We start from the raw sequence: 17,402 nt of genomic DNA, 5'->3' as shown, positions 1-17,402 counted from the left end.
TCTGTGTGCCTTTTTTTTCATGTGATAGCTCAAAATATATAATAACTGTCGTAGAGAAGAACCCTGGAATTTAGCTCTAATAGTTATAGTTCTTTATACTGCTAGTTAGCTTTTTTGGGGACGAAGTTTTAGGATGAAGTTTTACTTACTAGGTAGTTTTTAAAACTTGTTCTTTTAACAACAAAATAATTGTAAATACAATGGTGATTTGAAACTGAGGTGGCTGAACCAGTGTCCTTGAAGACTCTGCTGTGGTTGAGAGCTTGAAGACTTTCCTCATCTCCAGTGCTCAGACCATGGCATAACCCCTATCCAGTGATAGGGCCAGGAGCAGCCATCCAGAATACAGGTGGCAGTCTCTCTCATTCTAACCAATCTTAGAGCCATTCTATTTTTATTTTATTTTATTTGTTTATTTGTCAAGTAGTAAGACTGATGACAGTTAGCATCAGGTACAGTCATCATCCAGTCAGTGGAGGCTGAGTGGAGACTGAGTTTAACATTTCCTCAATTCTAGATTCATGTAATTCTAGATCCGTCTACTAATTCTGTGATGGAGAGTTTCTCCCCCCACCCTCAAACTTGGCCTTAGAGTGGCATGTAGGCAGATGTACTCTGAAAAGAAGTGAAAAGATTCAGAGCAGAAATTAAATCTGATTTTATGTAGCTAACATGTACGCTAATTCAAATTTTTCTATAGCACTATGAACATTTATGACACTATAGGTGTGTTTTTAATTAAGTTGATTTTAATGCATTTTCTATTTTGACACTTCCAATTTTAGAACTCAAGTAAGTGTAAAGTATATGAAATGTCAGAGTTGATGAGTATAATGAAATAAGATGAAAATAAAATCAGGGCGTATTTGAGTAATGCTACGGAAATGTGCCAAACTTCCCACATCCATTTAGTCAGAGGAGTTTCTGCAGGAAGTTTTATGGTTACCAACATACAGGTTTACCCCATCTAAAGGGTACTGAGAACAGGTCTTTTCATTAAATGAGAATTCATATTGAATCTAAAGTTTTGTCCCTAGCAGTCTAAGGGATGTAAATCTCGCTTGATGTATAAGAGTGGCTTCCATAACTGGCCACAGGATTATTTCTGGGACATTAATGTTATTGTTAGGGATAGTTAAGCATCACGGTCAATAATGCTGAATAGAATAGAGTAGAATAGAATAGAATAGAATAGAATAGAATTCAGTTCAATTCAATTCAATTCAATTCAATTCTTTATTGGCCAAGTGTGATTGGACACACAAGGAATTTGTCTCCAATGCATAAGCTCTTAGTTATTCATACAAGCAACAAAGTGATAAACCATAAATCATAAGATATAATCATAAATCATAAGATACAACCAACAAAGTAATAGTCATAAGATACCAATAGGAGTAATATAGGAAGCTTAACATTAGATGGCCAAACAAAGACATGATGTAATTACATTAAACTTTATATTTTCAGGTAGAATTTGAGCTCCACAATTGCTAAGGTCTACAGGGTTTGTGCTCTTGGAGTTTGTTAATAACAATTAGAAATGCTATAATTGGCAGCTAAGTTTCATAGCACTGCAGTGCTCTTATAGTAACCATGACTAAGCTGAAACAAAACCTCTTGAACTCCCCATTAGTACAATAATGTTTGTCTAGCATACTTAGACAAGGTACCAGGTTAGGGAAGAAAGACCTCAACATTTTCTATTTGCAGTGGAAGAATATTTCTCAGCATTTCCCTGTATCTGGGGATGGATATTATTAATCCCCTTTGTGGAGGGACATTTGAGACTCTGTCAACAGGACTGACATTTAAAGGATTTAGTTGGATTCCATCAGTAATATCCATAGTTCTTGGAAGATAAATACCTGAAACTATATATCTTGCTATCATGAACAGATTCAAAGCTACTCTCAAGAACTGACAGGCCATTCAGACTGAGTGTACTCTCTGCAAGATGAATGGGAAGAGATACCATTAATCCCCAAGGCAAAAAAAGTCTCTACATGAAGGAGCAAATTATGTTCCAAAGAGAGACAGAACCAGCAGTGCTGTGTTTGATGTAATTAGTCTCTCTGAAGTCCTCTCCCTCCCCATTTGGCTACAAGCTTGTAGACTGAGTTACGTCATCACAACATCAGGTCTGTCCCTTGTTCATATGTCCTTTGAAACTCTTTCCAGCTCTCTGTGTTTCCTGCTTCATTCTTGCTTTAAGGCATAGTTCATTGGCAATCAAGAACTTAATTCTACTGTGCCGCAAACGTATCTGTCAACCATTCATGCAATTAAGAGAAAATATCTGCTAGCGTTTCCATGGCATCAAAACATTTCAGTAGAACAATCAGCCCACACAGGTTCTAGGAGCTCTAAAATAATACTTCAATACAAGAATTTGAGTGAGCTCTACATTTATTACAGATTACAATAATTCATTCCTAACTGGCCAACTATATACTGTTCTGCCAGAAGCTGTTGACATCTATTTAATAGTACTAAAATGTCCTTAATTTAGACCACTGATTAAACAGCCTTTGGATAAATATATATTTGAGGCAAAATATATATTGTATTTGACTTGTAAAAATGCATATCCTGTCAAACTGAGTATTAAGGCATGTCTTATCTATCATCTGGAGGTCTAATTTATATCTATAGGCTTTGCCAGTCTACCCACTTCATTATCACCATATGCTGTAATTTTTCCAAATGATATAGAAAATATATGTCTCATAATCCCATACTTTTTTACCTATAGTATTAAATATTCAATCAGCCTCCATCCAGGAATTGATCAGCAGAACTAAATGACTTATTTGCAAACCAGAAATGCTCTCACATAATAACTGAAACTGGGGTAACCATCTCCTCTGTCCATGGTAGCATCACCTGATAGAAGTCTCCTTTCCTTCTATTTTTTTTCTTTTTTACTTCAACCTTCAACCTTTATCACAGGTGAAGGAATTTTAGTGGCATGTCTTGAAACGCATGTGAAATATTTTCTGGGGGATTTAAAATCTTTCCGGATTTTTGTTCTCTTGCACCCAATTGAATCTGACCTGATCTCTCTGCCTATTACAACATTTTGCCAAGTTTCATGCCATCAAATATACAAAGACTTTTAATTCTAAAATAACTCATTCGCATTTCAGTGATATTATTTATAGAACAATGAAACTGCCTGTTTATGCTGTAAAATTCTATGATTGAACGTTTGTTTCCATGATTCCATGATTGTACAAGAGCAGCATGCTGTTTGTCCATATTCCACAGGCACAAGGGCCTAGCAACAAGCCCACTGTGCAGCATGCTCTAAACCTCTTTGGTTGGTTCTCTGCAGGGTAGCTTATTCACACAGGAAAAAAACAAAGAAATATAGCAAGTATGAAAACAAAATGTCACCCCCTCCTCTGCGCTACTGTATCTACCTTTATTTGTGTAGATGAGAAGAGCATTTCACCTCTGATACTTTTTGTTGCTCCCCTTCTTCTTATATCGAGAAGATTTTGGTTGAAAACCCGGCAGAGCGAATCAGGATGAAAGATTTGAGAACTCTCAATGAGCCCCATGTTCCACAAATAGGTTTTCAAGAAAAATGTTCTACATTTGAAATTGCCAAAGCATTTGCTCACCATTAAGACATTCATCGCAGTTGTGCATTTGTCTGAAAAATGAGACCAAGTTCATAACAAAATTCAGCTGCTCACAAATAAATTCCTTTTGAAGTATATTAATTCCAGGAAGCAGAAATTGGAAAAGGTATTGACCTTCCTGGCTGTTCAATTGTTGTACCAGGATTTGATAAATTGCTAAAATAGTGAGAACAGGCCATTGATTTTAATCTGGGATGTTGGCAAATTATTTGCTTGTGGAGAACACTTTCCTTATAAGCTCTCTCCCTTCCCAATCCTTGTGGCCTTTCTCATTTAATGTACAGGTATAATATGTGTCATTGTCATCATGATGTCACAATATTTAAGTGCACCCAGAACAAATGTTTATAACATACAAGCTATGTGATTGTTGCTGTGGGGCAGGAAGGTATCAGGGACATCCCACCAAGTGTACAGTACTGCTATTGGGGAAGGCCTTTTAGGATACAAAGCAAGGGAAAGCAGGCCTGTATAGGACAAAGATAAAGTCTGTGAGTCACATGGCTATCTCATATTTTAAGCAAGAAGTAAAATGTTTCCAAATTAGTTTGTTTATTATTTATTATTATTTATTAGTTTATTTATTTATTAGTTTATTAGTTTATTTTTTATGTTCCCTTTTACAATTATATCTTCAATTGATTTGATCAAGATCTTTGTTTGCCCCATATAATGGTCTTGACAGTACTGCAAGAAACCTTCAGGGATTTATCGGTTGATCTTGATAGGTCAAATGATTTGCAAGGGCTTTTTACAATGGGGAGAGCGCTCCATGGCACAGGACCCGGGTACCTTTGAGACCGACTTCTGCCACCAATAGCCTCCCACCGGCCAGTTTGCTCCCACAGAGAGGGTCTCCTTAGGGTGCCATCAGCCAAGTTATGTCGGCTGGCAACACCCAGGGGGAGGGCCTTCTCTTTGGGAGCCCCAGCCCTGTGGAACAAACTGCCCCTGGAAATACGTAAGATCTCCGACCTCCGGGTGTTTCGTTGTGCACTCAAGACCCTGTTGTTCCGCCAGGCTGGTCTATCAACATAACAATTTTAAATTGGGTTTTAAATTTCTGGGGTTTTAAATCAGCCGAATTTATTTAATAATTTTAAACTATTTTAATTGATGTTGTCTTGTGTTTTTAATAGGCTGTACACCACCCTGAGTCCTTTGGGAGAAGGGCGGTATAGAAATAAAATTATTCTTATTTTTATTCTTATTCTTTTTTAATATTAGCATTTTGGATATTCTTATCTTCCTTTGAGATGAAAAGAAGCCAGGGTTACTGCTACATCCCTTTTTTATTCCAGATGTATTCCTACATGTAGCAAGATCATATACTTATTCTCTCATTCATCTGATGTTTGGAGAGTCATCTGCTCTGGCAGCAGAGGAATGGATTTGTTTATTTTAAAAATATGAGGGTTGAATGAAACGTAGTGCTCCACCTATATTGCTTTAGTGAAAATAGGTATATTTTAATAAATGAAACGGGAAAAGAGCTCTTTTGTTTACTTTTCCATTTCTAGCCGCTACTATTTGCTACACCTTTCTCTTAGTGACAGACAAGCTTCTTAAAGCTGACATGAAAGAATGCCATGCTATCTTCAATCAGACATTCTTCCTACCGTTTCATTTAAATCAGGTACACATGAAAGAAGTCCTTCGCTTTGAGGAAAAAGTGAAAGTCAACATAGCACCAAGTTTCCACTGCATGGAGGATGGGTTTAAGATAGCGAGATCCAACTTAGTAATTGCCTTTGACTGGCTCCTGAGATGTGGAGTCTTGCATTACAAAGCTTTGTATGTTGCATTTTAGGTGCAGAGAGGCCTAGAAATGACCTTATAGGAAACAGGCAGAAAGGATTACAAAGACACACATCTTAAAAAATTGCCAAGGTTGAGAAATTCTAATGTATAGAGTCGCAGTCCTGAAAAAAGAGATTTGAGACTCCCAAATCTTTCACTATTCAGAACCAGCCATGTTGCTACCTATGGTTATTTTTTTTAAGGACACCTGACATTCCCATGTAGAAGTACTAGTCCATTTATGTATTCATAGGTAAATAGTTATATCACAATCTATTTTTGCAACTTAAACATAATTAACAAGTTGTAAATTCTAACATTACATTCTGTATCTCTTTGCACTTGGAATGTCTTTTGTTATGAGATACTCTTACACAATCATTAGCCATGTTTTCCAGGTCTCTTCCAATGGACCCAACTTTTTAATCCTTCAGTGACTGGCCATTAACTCATTCTATAACACTTTTGAATAAACAACACTTGAAACCCAGGCATCTAATTCCGCATGGCAACAATAATGAAGTTAGGGTTTATTTGTAGATCTGTCAGAATGCCTAACTTTTAATGGTGGTGTATATTTTCCTTTTCATGTTTCATGTAAGCTTCAGTGCTTTTTTTCCCCCTCTGAGGAATGTTCAGGATTTTAATACAGTTAATACTTCAGAATGAAGGAGTGAGCTGTATTCTGTAATAAACAGGAAAATTATTCCAATAGTTCCCCTTGGATCTCCATCTAAACAAAAATATATATTTCTCAGATCTGTGTTTTTGTAAGCAAAGAAATGCTGTTTGGCGGAATTCAGCTGAATGAATGGTACAACCTGAAGTCTCATTGTCTTGGAAGGACCACTTGTTTATAATGTAAGCTGCATTTGCTACAAGAAGTGCTTTTCTGGAATTTCCTTAATATTGTAATCGTATAATTTTAGGAAATATACCAGCAAAATGTGGGGGCTTGGCAGGGGACAGAATGTATCTGCCCTCAGTATGGAAGGGATTGCCACTCTCGAATTGGCCTTTTTAGTCACACCAAATGCTGTTTTAGGACCTCTTTCCAGAGCATGATACCATAGTCTCTTGAGACTGAAGGATGCCAATGATAACTTTAGGATCTTTATTAGATTAATATTCTACACTAACTTTTCTGGAAAAGAATCGGATTGTTGCATTTAACAGACTGAGGGCTTTTATCCTTCAGAGGAAACTTACAAAATACAGTAGTATGGACTGTCTATTTTTTTGCAGCATGCATTTTGTCATTTTGTTAAACATCTTGTGGAAGAGCAAAAGGAATATATTGTGCTGGTGTTTTTCATTTGATGATTAGTATTTACTTTCTCAACAGCTCTTGTCGTATTGTCTTTAGACAATATACAAGAAATGGAATACATTCAGCTGATGTTTAATGCAAAGCAGAGTAATGTTGGTTTGAAGCAGAAGTGAGATTTAGCCAGTTTGGACCAGTTCAGGCAAACTGGTTGTTAAAATTCTGCCCAATTCTATATTTTTATGCATAAAGCATGTTTCTATTAAAGTCTTCCTTCATAGATATGCTGCTCAGGATAATCCGTAATTTTTTTTTTTAAAGGAGATCCTTTAAAAAGGATCTGAATTTTCCCATTTTTGACAGGGTTTTTCAAACTTGCAATCCTAAAATGTGTGGACTTCCAGAATTGCCCAGACAGCATTCTGGAAGTTAAAGTCTACACATCTTAAAAGTTGCTAAATTTGAAAAACGCTGATCTATCAGAACATCTAGCTCAGGGGTATCCAACCTTGACAACTTTAAGACTTGTGGACTTCAAAATGGGCTGAAAAATGGGTGGGGCTAGGCCAGCCAGTGGTGGGATTAGCCTGAACCGGTCCAAACTGGCTGAATCCCACCTCTGCCTTTGACGTGAGTGGCCGGGATGAGGAGCTGGGTGTGATGAGTGATGTCGAGTTGGCCACACCCACTCAGTCACATGACCACCCGCCCATGCCCACCCACCCAGTCATTAGGGCAGAGAACCAGTTGTTAAATTATTTGAATCCCACCACTGGTTTGAAGCTATGCTTCTGATTGACTAGACCAGTGTAATAATCTGCCGTTCACTGTTGGATCTCAGAGGAGTAGAATCATCATGTAAATATTCCAGCCATTTTACCCACTCATCCAATAACATGACCAAATCCTAGTGTTGTGATCCAGTTTGTAGAGCAACTGAAGTAGGAACAGTTTATTTTGTGCATGGAGTTGGACTCAAATCTCCCAAAATCCCAATCACCATATCAAATTCTTAAACCATGGATGATGGAAGTCAGAGGTTATCAACATGAACACAATATGTTGTAAATTCTAATACGACAAAGTTCAGAGTGCATGAACTGTAAGTGGTAGAAAAAGAAGCATAAAACATCAAATGGAGTCTGATAGAATGAGTGAAAGAAACATTTTAAGTATAGATCCTCTTTTTTCATCTTGGGCTGAATGTTATGAAGTGCTCTTAAATGCCTGAGTAAGCCACAAGTGACCAATAAAGTAGAATTAATTTTTCTTTCTGTGAACTGCAGATACTGTAGATGTTATGTTTATGAGTGAGCAGAGTGTTAATAAATTCATAAAGACAAAATTAACATTATAAGCACAGAAGGTTATAAAAGGGAATACAACCTGACTACCAAATTGATGCTGCTGCATCAGTCCAAAGACATTTATACACATTCTAGTTTCTGTAAAATAGAGCTACTTGAGTGGGAAATAGTAAATGTTAGTTGCCAAAGCTTGTGGTTTGAAGACAAGATAATGTATTGGATCATTTTTAAATACTCAAACTAAATCATTTTTTATGCCACAGTTGCATTTCAGTCCCAGGTTGTGACTCAAGAACTAGCTTCCAGAACCAGTCCTGTATGTCCTTCTGTCCATGTTACTTAGAACATCATAAAGTATTGTAGCCATGGTTCATGAGTCTGTCTGCCCAATTGTGTTATCTGCTAGCGTCTGGAAGAGAAATTGCAGAAAGTCTCAGAGTGAGAATTTTTATATCAAAATATATTTTATTCTTTATGCTGTTTCCACCTTCACTTAGAACATTAACAGAATCCACAATGGACTGAGAATCAGTGTCTCTACTAGATAATTGACAGTCAAGCTGAAAGTAAGTTAATCAAGTAAAAATAGCAAAAGGGCCGAAATCTTTTACTCAAACTTCCTCAAGCCCCCAAATATTCCACCTATCAAAGAATAAACACAGAGTTAATTAAATTAGGTCTCCCAATGGAACTGCACGTTCACAAGAATAAACACCATAGACATACCTACATATATACACATGCCCCACAAGTGTCACCCTAGAATCAGCACATAGAATTTCCATACCCAGGACAATCTCCCCTATAAAAACTCTGTCACTGTACCCCATTTCTCTACAGCTACCCTTAAAAGGCAAACTCTGCATTTACGAATAAACATTACTTCTTTCCTCACAACTGTCTGGATCTCATTTTTATTTATTCTTGTACAATCCTGGCTCAAGTTGGAACCAAAATATTCTTCTGACATCATCTTAGAATCTGGTCATCCAAGAATGCTTGCTCTTACTTTGTATTTCTTCTTGTTTGCTTGCTTTGAAAGTTGACCACCAATGCACCATAGACCCCAATGTCTCCCTCATTATCTGATCTTATGGAGCCATATGAGTTTGCTTTGGACTGCATTTTTACTAAATGTCAGTGGCATTTAAAAAATTCTAGATGAAGTTGGGGATCCTTAGGAGTTGGTCAAATGTTCAACCATGGTAATATACTCTTCTCATCTGGATTAGGCTGTTACTTAAAAATTCTGCATCTAATCTAATGCAGACAGGGCCAAAGTGGGATCCAATTGGTCTGTTAGGCAAGTGGGCTTGAGTTTTACAGGACTTGAGCTTTACAGGAAGTTTCAGGGACTTCTCTGTAGCACCCAGAGTGGGAATGTAGGAGTTAAGCAATGTGGAGTCAATGTGAAAATTATTGCCTGAGGCAGAAAACTAAGCAAAACATCATATAAGTTATTAACTGATAAAACCCTTATGATTTCTACTTTTAACTTGTTCAGAGAAGGTCATTTATTCAATAGCCCTGTGAATATATAGTTCCTTGAGAACTCTCATTTATAGCAAAAGGTGAAAGCAATATGTGATGCTGAAATTAATACAAAGTGGCACATTGAGTTTGGTTTGTAGATAATTTAACTCATTGGGTCAGGTGTGAAGGTCTGACATCTTGAGGAGGCACTAGGAGCTTCTTCACAGTTCAATTGATTTCATAAAGGTATATAAATCAGTGAAATAAGAGTGGGGCTCTTGTGATGGCCTAGCTGTTTGCTGACTAGCCAGATTTATTTTTCAGAAGGGTTCAGCTCAGCGTAGCATATCTAAGCTCCTATCTTCCCACTGTAAGACTACCAGCTGATCAGAAATAAGACATTTTAAAATGTACAGTGACATCTCAGTGGTTATAATGGACATCCCCGAAGGATCACTGAGATAACTGAGATTGTCAAATATTTTCTCTGGCATAATTAAATAGTCAAATTGCTGTATTATTATGAACACTTTGTGGCTGAGGAAAAATGAGGGAGATGGAGAAGGATTTAGAAAGCTAGTACATTAAATAAGCTACCTCGTATTTGGTTTTACTTTGTGAATCATGGTTAGACTTTGGCTAGACACAAAAGAAGCTTTTTCACTGACATTGTTGCACAAAACACGTATTTGTTAGGAACAAAATAATTTGGAATTTTTTTTTTAGTAATTTTGTTAAAAGTTACAATTACAACAATAACAGTGTTATATAACAAATATATAACAAAGAACTGAGATATTTAATTGTGAATGTTTTAACAGCGGCTAGAATTGTATTTGCTAAAAATTGGAAAGGTGAGAAGATACCTACTGAGGTTGAAGTTATTAAAAAAATTATGGAGTGTGCTGAAATGAGTAAATTGACATTTGAAATTAGAGAACAGGAAGATAAACAATACAATTTGATTTAGGACTTGTTTTATCAATGGCTAGATAATAAAGTATGGAGATGAAAGATGAAATATGAAATTAATGTAATGGTAAAATATATGAAATGTTTCCTTTTTTAGACAATGAGTACTAAATGAGTATAACTTATAAAACTGTTAAGTAAGAGAAATTAACTAATTGGTATTTTGGGATAAGGGAGTGAGCACAAAAGAATTTTAACCGATCGACACACTGTTTGTAATTGTATTTGAATGATGGTGATTTTATGTTTTGTTTTTTTTTAAATAATTTTTTTTTTCAAAAAAAAAACAATAACAGTGAATACAGGCAGTCCTGTATTCTGTAACTGACCCCAAAATGTCTGCTGCTAAGTGAGACAGTTGTTAAGTGAATTTTGCCCCATTTTACAATCTATCTTGCCACTTTTGTTAAGTGAATCACTGCAGTTGTGAAGTTAGTAACACGGTTGTTAAGTGAATCTGGCTTCCCCATTCACTTTGCTTGACAGAAGCTTGCAAAAGATGACCACATGACCTTGGGACGCAGCAATTGTCATAAAATGTGAGTCAGTTGCCAAACATCTGAATTTTGATCATGCGACCATGCGATACCACAACGGTCATAAGTGTGAAAAACGGTCATAAGCCATTGTAACTTTGAACCATCACTAAACAAACTATTGCAAGTTGAGGATTACCTGTACAAAATACAAAAAGAAGATATAAAGAAAAAAAAAAAGAAGCTGCCAAAAAGAAGAGAATAAGAGAAAAAAATAGACGAATAGAAAAGAAAGAAAAAAATAATAGAAGGGACATCTCCCCTTCATCAGAAGTATAAACAATTTTAGTAACATTACTTTCCTTAAGAATATAACAAATGGTTTTTATGTGTATTTTATAGGTAGTCCTTGATTTACAACCATTGGTTTAGTGACCGTTCAAAGTTACAATATTACTGGAAAAAAAATGACTTAAGAAAACTCATCTTGGTTTTCACATCTATGGCTATAGCAGCATCCCCATGGTCACATCATGAAAATTCAGGCAATTGTCACCTGGCATGTATTTATGATGGTTGCACTATCCCAGCATCATTTGATCACCAATTGTAACCTTGCCAGCTGGCTTCTGACAAGCAGATTAAATGGGGAAAGATGGATTTGCTTAATGACTGCATGATTCACTTAACAACTGCAGTGATTCACTTAATAACTGTGGCAAAAAAAGGTAATAAAACAGGGTGCAACTCCCTTAACCTCCTTGCTTAGCAATGGAAATTTTGGATTCAGTTGTGGTCATAAGTCGAGGAATGTCTGTAGTTCTTTGTATTGGGTTATCATAATTGTCTGACTGACTATGTGTATGTGGGATACTCTGAAGGGATAGCTGAAACCTGATTTGTTCAACATCAAGAAAGGCAGCTCCATGTCTGTCAAACAAATCAGCTTCAAACGACATAAGTTGTACAACTAAAATGATTATACTCCAGGAGGATAATGGCTAAGGAAAGGCAAATAAAATATTACCTTTATAACTTTGTCATTCTGCAGCACAGTGATTATTTTGGTGAATGATTCTTTGATTTTGTTTGAGTAGTGAAATAATTAATGCCAGGAAAAGCACAGGCAAAATATGTGATGTCACAAATGACATTGACAGATGCATTGCTTTCCTAATAAAAGAGAAGAAATCTTTGATCCTTTTTTTTTTTTAAAAAAAATGGAAAAGCAGGAAATTCATACAAATGAAATCGCTCACGCGCAACTTTTCATTGATATGCAGAAAGATGCTTCAGGCCTCTACTTCTGACAGCCTGTTTAAAATGTGTGAGGGAAGGAGCCTTCCATAATAAGGTTATGCTTGTATTGATTTGCCTTTCAAGTATTTATGTGTTATTTGTACTATTTTCAGCAATAGGAGGTGTGTATGTGTGTGTGTGTGTGCTTGGGTGTGTGTGTGTGCATTAATTCACTATCCAGTTTAAGGGCTGAAAGAGAATCCAATATTAGGAGCATAAAGGAAACAAATCTTCTGCATGGACAAGAATTTTATACAAATTGAAACAGGACCATGTTTCTACCAAATATTCAGGAAATGATTGGGTGATGGGCCCTAAAAACAAGAATCATACTTACCTGGCTTCAAAATACATATTAAGGCAATTATATCAGGGCAACTCAAGGGATTTATGTGTATGTGTCTGATTGCCTGGATAAGTCCCTGCAGTTTTCTTAGCTAAAGTTTTTGAAAGTAGGTTGTCACTGTCTTCTTCCTAGGGTTGGAAGCAGAGTTGGTATTCAGCAGGTTGTGACCAGTTCTGGAGAACCTCTAGCGGAAATTTTGAGTAGTTTGGACAACTGGTAAATACTACCTCTTACTGGCCCCGCCCCCATCTATTCTCTGCCGCCTGAGTTCCAGCTGATCAGGAGGAAATGGGGATTTTGCAGTAACCTTCCCCTGGAGTGGGGAGGGAATGGAGATTTTACAGTATCCTTTCCCTGCCACACCCACCAAGCCAAGCCACGCCCACAGAACCAGTAGAATCCCACCACTGGTTGGAAGAGAGTGACTGGCCCAGTCACCTAGTTTAAGGTGACCAGATTTTAACATTGGTAAAGCGGGACACCCACCATTTTGTGGGCATGGCTTGGAGGTCATGTGACTGGGTGGGTGTGGCTAGCTGGTCATGTGACCGGGTGGCCATGGCTATGTGTATAGAAAAAAGTCATTTCTGACAGGTCCTCGCACTTTTGACTGGTCCTCACGCTTATGACCATCCTCACATTTATGCCCGTGCAGCATTCTTAACAACCATGTCACTCATTTCACAACTGCTTCTCTTCACCATGGTGATAAGATAGGGCAAAAAATGTAAAATGTGAGGACAGTCGTAAGTTTGAGGACTGGTCAAAAATGCGAGGACCAGTCAAAAATAACTTTTTCAGCCCTCTGAGTAGTCCATATGCACAAATGGACTAACCAGAGGGCTGAAAAAAGTCATTTCTGACAGGTCCTCGCACTTTTGACTGGTCCTCATACTTATGACCATCCTCACATTTATGCCCGTGCAGCATTCTTAACAACCATGTCACTCATTTCACAACTGCTTCTCTTTACCATGATGACAAGATAGGGCAAAAATGTAAAATGTGAGGACAGTCGTAAGTTCGAGGACTGGTCAAAAGTGTGAGGACCAGACCAGTCAAAAATAACTTTTTCAGCCCTCTGAGTAGTTCATATGCATAAAAGGATACAGCAATAGAGAGGGATTAAGGAAGGGAAGGGAAATTAGAGTAGGAGTGAGGGTAAGAGAGGGAGGAAGAGAGGAGGAGAAGGAGAAAGGAAGAGGAAGTAGGGAGGAGAAGAAGAGAAAGTAAGAAGGAAAGAAAAGAGAGAGGTGGTAGGTTTGAGGAGAAAGATTGCTGTACAAAAAAAAAGATGAAAGGGAAGAAAGCCAACCCCAAACAAATATAAAGATATTAAGATAAAGAATGAATTGTTAAACTTTAAAGAATAAAAGAGAACAAATATGAATAAATAGCAATAATTAGAAACACACATACAAACATACAATGTATTTTCTTTGAACAGAATATTTGGCTGGTTCACAAATTTAAACAGTGTTTAGTCATTTCAATTAAATTTACAATTTCTATATTTCCTTTTTGCCATATTTATTCCTCATCTATTTTTTAAAAAGACCAATATTACCCTTCATCCTCATCTCTAATCTTAATCAAATTCAATTTTTCCCTTCTATATTATACCCCTTCCCATTGTCATCTATTTTTATATCCATCCTCACATTGGTTAATTATGTAATTATGTAATACAGTTGTTTTAATGTGGGTAATGCGGGTCCAGCTAGTTGATGACTGAAGGGCCCTCTTTATTCATAGTATTGTAGGAAAGAAAATGTGCCTGTTTGAGAGGAGCAACTAACTATCTCCAGTTGAAAGGCAGAGAGTTCCTTTGAAGTAGAAACATTCAGAAGAGGGGCCCCTCAGTTGTCAGAGATAGAGACATTTGGTGATATACAGTTTGAAGGTTAAAACAGATCAAGGATGACCACATGAAATATCAACAAGAGATAATTTGAATCTATGCTTCAGTAATTTACAAGAAGAATTATGACTGTTTGGCAAACATAATGTAAAATTTAGTAATTAGGAAATGTCAATTAAATATAACAAATGTATATGATCACATAAACTGCTGGGTTAGCAGAATCCTTTGTCTTAGAAGGGTATAAAACCATTGTAATTAATTTCTGTCTTTGTTCAAAGCTTCATGTACAAACTTTGAACCTATTGCGCAATACATTGTCTCTGACTAACCTAAGAAAGTTGTGCTGGTCTAATTAATCCACAACAGTTTAATACAAATTCAACATTTTAATATAAATCAATTATTTATATAACTATCTTTTTTGTATATTAATCAATATGAACATGAATATTCCAATTATTTCCATGCAATCCAATTTCTTACAAATCAATTAATTATATTTACCAATAATAATAAACCAAATAATTTCCCCCATATATTCCTCCAAACCACAACTTAACCATTTCTGCTTTCAACACAATATACAATTAATAGTATCTCAATTATTACAATTCCCTAGTTAAATAGAGCTTTTTTTCTTTTGTGTTTTAAAATCTTGAACTCTCCTCTTTTGGCCTAAATTTCCCATTGTTTGCAGTTTTGCACCTACCTTTTTTGGTGAGGAAAAAGAAAAAGAAATCTCTCTCTGCCTCATTTTGCTACGTTGCAGCAAAGACCCTGCTTTACTTTCAGTTTCACTTTTAAAGCATAGTTAGGGAAAAAAAATCTCCAGCACTCTGCAGCTAGCAACTACAGAGCCCTGAGCAAAACAGCTGAGAGCAAATCAGCTGAGAGTCGGGAAGCCGATCTAATAAACTTGTGCTAATTAACCTATGCTAAAGCTTTAAGCGGCTGTTTTTTCTATTTTTGCAGGCATCGGCTTTACTCATTTGTTTTCTTTTAACACTGATCAGCTGTAGGGCGGCCCTTTGAAGCCCGGCGGCAAGAGTTTAAACAGTTTTTTTCCCTCTAGCCATCAGCTGGGATTCAGGAGGCAGCCGGGAGCAACCCACCACTGCGCCGTGCATTCTTTCCAAAAATCGGGACTTTTTAAAAAGCCGCGGGACGCGGGACAAATTGTTCAAAAGCGGGACTGTCCCACCAAAAGCAGGACGTCTGGTCACCTTAACCTAATTGTCTTTGTGCTTAAAGCCAGACTAGGAGTTATGCTTTAACCACTACACAAAACTGGATCTCCAGATATGGATATGGATTTAATCATATGTATATGTATATTATGTATATGTATATTATATGATTAAACTGTATATATTGTATGTATATTATATGATTAAAACTGTATATGTATACATACATATACACATACATGTATGTATGTATATATATATATATATCATTAAAACTTTTCTATATATAGAAAATTTAAGATCTATATATAGATATATAAGATTTTAATAATATATTCATGCATGTTTGTATGTGCGTATTCTCTCTCTCTATATATAGTGTGTATGAATACATGCACACATATACCAATAAATCTTTGTCAGGAAAGATGCTTTAAAATAAAGGACAAAAAGAGAAGGAGAGAACATATTTATTAATTTATCTAAAATATATACGCTAAAATACTTAAAACTGAGAATAAAGTTTGCAAGACCTGTTTATAGAAGCTAACAACTAAAGCAGTTTATTTCAGTAACTAAGCATATATCTTTGCCATGAGTCTTATTGCAGACCTTACTCAATTGTGTAAAATATGCATAGTAAATTGTCATTTTCCAATATGTTGTTTCTAAATTATTTAAATCTGTGAGAACTGAATTGCAAGCTTTGTTTATTTATTTTTGCAGGCAAGGAAACTAATGGTTCCTGGTGCCTTTGTAACTATGCAAGTCTCATTAAATGAGTTTTGCTATGCTGGTGTAAGACTTGATCTAGAATTAATAAATTGTGTTTAGTCTGTGTTATATGTTTTTATTGGAAGATCGCCTTAAAAGTATAAAGAATATCTCAGTAATTGAACAATCTTGGTTGAATGACTACATGTGCAATAATTCACTAAGGCTCGAAAGGAAATTGAATGTCAACAGAGTTGCAATATATAGTACTGTATTTATTCATTCAGACATATTATATTTCACCCTTCAGTGTTTTCATTATAGACTGGTTTACCATTAAAAAAAAGACAATAATAGTCGGGAAAATTGAGGGTGTAGCAGGAAAACGGTAGGAGTGGAAACAATCTCTGATGAAACCATTATTTAAAAATCATGATGTATAAAAAGTTATTTCTATGAATCAAAACACCAGAAGAGCGACTTTGTTCTCAATGGGAATGTCTTTTTTCCCCTTATATTACTATTACAGAAGCTCAGTGATGTAACACTTCATGTTGGCTTGATGATTGATTTAGCATAAATGGAAAGAGACAGAATATATATATTGATGTTCCATGTTTTGGAGCCAATGTTCACAGGAGAGGATATGATTTCTGAAAAACAAACAAACCCACATGAACAAACACAACAGTGACTTTGTCTACATTGCTTTTAAAACTCACATTTCATTGTGTGGTTATCCTGTTATGAATAATCTAATTCTGAAATGTTATTTATTTAGAACATATATAAGTCAGACTGTGACTGTTCTGAAAGAAAAAAGAAAGAAAACTCTGGGTGAATACTGAGAATTGGAAATGCAAATAACAAAAGCTTTTGAATACCATTCTTTGCTATGCAAATAGATTCATAGCCTACATCAATGAATTTGTAAATACCTTGAAAACAGTGTGGTGATTACTAGAAGTTTGCATTTATTTGCTAAGAACAAGTCTTGCCAGGTTAATTTTACTTCATTTTTTAATTATTACATTGTTTAAAGCATGG

This window comes from Pituophis catenifer, unplaced genomic scaffold (genome assembly GCF_029215685.1).
Source record: "Pituophis catenifer annectens isolate HBS135680 unplaced genomic scaffold, rPitCat1.0.hap2 SCAF_3, whole genome shotgun sequence".
Classification (NCBI taxonomy): Eukaryota; Metazoa; Chordata; class Lepidosauria; order Squamata; family Colubridae; genus Pituophis; species Pituophis catenifer.
This window is presented reverse-complemented; position numbering follows the sequence as displayed.